Here is a 4434-nt window from a genome sequence, read left to right on the forward strand (position 1 = left end):
ACACACACACACACACACACACACACACACACACACACACACACACACACACACACACACACACACACACACACACACACACACACACACACACACACACACACACACACACACACACATATATATACACACACATATATATATATATATATATACATATATATCTATATATATATATATGTATATATATATGTATATATATATATATATGTATATATATACATATATATGTATATATATATATATATATACATATATATATACATGCAAATTAGACCACTTGGAAAAAGAAACTAACGAAACTAACGAAACTAACGAAACTAACGAAACTAACGAAACTAACAAAACTAACGAAACTAACGAAAGCGCTCTGCTTCGTTAGTTTCTTTTTCCAAGTGGTCTACTTTGCATAAGTGAACACACGTACCCGTGTTCTTATTAGCATATATATACATATATACATATATATATATACATACATATATACATATATATATACATATATATATATATATATATATATATATGTGTGTGTGTGTGTGTGTGTGTGTGTGTGTGTGTGTGTGTGTGTGTGTGTGTGTGTGTGTGTGTGTGTGTGTGTGTGTGTGTGCACTTATATAGATATACAGGTCTCTTTTAATCCCTTCCTTACTGGTAGTACTTTTCCTTTTATACTACCTCCCGCCAACCGTTTCTATTCATTTACATGGGAAACTCTCAGGGGGAAAGCCAAGGACTTGTCTAGAATAAAGAAGAAGAAGAAGAAGAAGAAGAAGAAGAAGAAGAAGAAGAAGAAGAAGAAGAAGAAGAAGAAGAAGAAGAAGAAGAAGAAGAAGAAGAAGAAGATTAAGAAGAATAAGAAGAAGATTAAGAAGAAGAAGAAGAAGAAGAAGAAGAAGAAGAAGAAGAAGAAGAAGAAGAAGAAGAAGAAGAAGAAGAAGAAGAAGAAGAAGAAGAAGAAGAAGAAAAGAAATAAGTATAATATGAGGTGAGAACTTTACCAGGAAACACCTACCTTTCTCTACGACCGGCACCTTTGCCCTATGTGCTAAACACGACCGAAATCAAAGCGCAATAGTGATGGGCCCGGCCTATTTGGAAAAATGCACCCCCCGCACCCCCCACCCCCTTTTTTTAATCCAAAACCTGGCTCCATTTTTCCCTTTTTGTATTCAAAAAAGAATGTTTCCTCTTTTCCTATTGTTTTTTGAATATAATAAAAAATCTTCCCTTTCCCGTTTTCTATAATAGTGAGTCCCTTTCACGTTTTCCGTTGAAATGACCCCCTTTCCCATTTTCTATCGAAATGGCCCAATTCTCGTATTTTATTAAAATGACCCCTGTTTTCCATTTTCTTTACAAGTAATGGTCTTGGCCCATTTTCCCGGTTTCTGTTGAAATAATGTACCCCGTTTTCTATTGATTTTTTTTTTTTTTTTAGATACTAATCCCCTTCGCTGAATAAAAAAAAATAAAAAATTATTTCTTTTTCGAAAAAATACTCCCGTGTTTTTGTTTGTTTTTAGATTTAATAAAGAAAAATTGAATAAAAAGCAAACAAAAATGCCTCCGTATTCACAGCTTCTTTGAATTCTTAGCTTAAAATCTGTAGACAAACTTTAGTGATGCACCGCAACACTAAACAGAATCAGTAGATAACAACTAAAACCACTAGATTTCCGGTAGTGGCCCTACTTACCAAACTCTCCCCCTCCTTCACACCCTAGGGCGGTCGATTTCCATTTGGAAATCGATACTTATATATATTTTTTAATTTGCTGTGTATAATTGATTTATCCTAACCCAAAGATGAACCAGTCCGCGATTTCTTTTTAATTTAGACACTGGTCCACGTCTTGAGAAGAATTGAGAAACACGATACCCCCTCCCCCCAGGGTCACGTGACTGAACCCAGGTCGGAAACCACGCCCTTATGCGTTGCTGTTGATTATCCTTCCTGAGACAACTTTCAACACTGATTTAAATCACTAAAAATCAAATAACTCCCACTAGATTTCGATTCGGGAGCTCACTTGGCCCATTCTTCGGTTCACTAGGGATTTCATGGTCCACAAGGTGTGGTTCACTAAATTAGATAAAATAGCCATCACTAAGACTTTGGCTTGTCTTCACTGAGACAGAATGGACACGAAAAAACTGAGGAGATAGGCAGTGAAATTGTAAGTCATTTTAACAAAATTTTACCGAGATGAACCCGTGATAACACTATTTGACAACACTGTTGACACTTTAAACACATGCTAATTAACTGACAGCAACTTGAAGAAGCCTGTAGCGAGAATGTTTTCAGTTCCAACAAACGTTGGTTTTCTCACAATTCCGGTCCCCCTTTTACCTGCTATCTACCCGCAGAGACGTCTGACAGCAATGTTGACAGGCTTCTTGTACGTTCTCCTGCCAACACTTGGGGCAACCATATTCAGTTACTCGAAATACACACGCGCACACACACACACACACACACACACACACACACACACACACACACACACACACACACACACACACACACACACACACACACACACACACACACACACACACACACACACACACACACTCACACACACACACACACACACACACACACACACACACACACACACACACACACACACACACACACACACACACACACACACACACACACACACACACACACACACACACACACACACACACACCGACATAGACTTGATCCTGGGTAAAAACAGTAGATTTTATTTAGCTGGCGTAGGTAATGATCAGTTAAGATCTACTTCAAGCAAGTGTCCGTATGCTCAATTGAAAAACATTGCACGTAAAACGATATAACAAGACACACGTAGTATGTTACTCTGTTGAAACGTATGGGAACAATTTTTCTCCCCGTCCACGTTTCGTATCCATATGTATAATATATAAGCTCAGTTTACACGCGTGTAATGTATACTCGACATATACGCACGTAATATATGCTTGACTTAAATGGAGTCATCCATTTCGTCCATGCTAGAAAAAAATAATAATCCTTCTAGTTTCGAATTCTTTCGTACGTTCACTGCGCAGTATACGTACTGTTCACTCCGCTTCACTACCGAAATGTTTCGCTCTAACTTCCATCTGTAAACTCACCTTATTCACGTGTTATAACAGTTATATGTTACACACGACTTAGAATTATTTTCTGGCTGCCGCCAGGTGATTTTATTAATCCAATTTATTTTAAATAAGTGGAAACACTTTATCAAAGATCTACCATTGCCCTCATAATTATATTATTTATATTTTGGGTTAATTATGTATTTTTGTTTTCTAATTCAATTGAATGTCTTAATAAAATGTGATTAGATATTATTCAATTTAGGAGGAGACGACTCAGGAATCAAATGTGTGAAATTAATCAAACACACACCGTAGAGTTTTACTCGGGCATGCAGGTGTATGAGTGTATGACTTGTCTCTCGTTAAAATGGTTATGATCATACAGACACACACACAAACACATACGCACACACACACACGCACACACACACACACACACACACACACACACACACACACACACACACACACACACACACACACACACACACACACACACACACACACACACACACACACACACACACACACACACACACACACACACACACACACACACACACATATTATATGTATATGTATGTAAATATATATATACATGAACATATATATATATATATATATATATATATATATATAAATATACATATATACATATACGTATATATAAGTATATATATATATATATATATATATATATATATACTTATGTATATATGAAAGTTTTCATTCTCCATATATGGGGGCACAATTTGTCCTAAGCCCTTCGAGGGGACTCATCTATGGCATTCTTATCCCCTTCAAGGAGGTAATAAGCCACACATTCTATTTTGTCCTATTTACAGTCTCTTCTCTGTTATTCCCTCCTGTTAGCTTCGTCCTATTAATAGGATGTTGCGACGCTTGTACGGTGGCCTACTTTCAGCGTACTGTCTGTTCGGTTGCCCCCTTCACCACTCACCGGCACCCTCCATCCCTTCCTCGTCGCAAACATGAGTTCCCGTTACTGATTAGAATGATTATTCTCCTTCACCCTTCCTTCACTCTTCGTCTACTTCTTCCTTTTTCCTTATTCTCTTCCTTTTTTTTAGTCCTCTACCATCCCCGTCTCTTCCCTTTCAAGTGTTCTCGGGCTGTGCCGTCTCCCAGGGGACAAGCCGATAATCATGCAGTGAACCATGAAGACTACACATTTTATTGCTTGTCTTGGAGCTGTACAGCTGCTGATAGATGTACCTGTTACGCCATTTGTTTGATAAAAATATTTCTAGAAACATTGCTTTATGTCATTCTAGTCGAGTTTTGATAAGTGCGAGGAGAAAGGATGTA

This window comes from Oratosquilla oratoria, chromosome 30, assembly GCF_046742065.1.
Source record: "Oratosquilla oratoria isolate Oo_2021 chromosome 30, ASM4674206v1, whole genome shotgun sequence".
NCBI classification, from domain to species: domain Eukaryota; kingdom Metazoa; phylum Arthropoda; class Malacostraca; order Stomatopoda; family Squillidae; genus Oratosquilla; species Oratosquilla oratoria.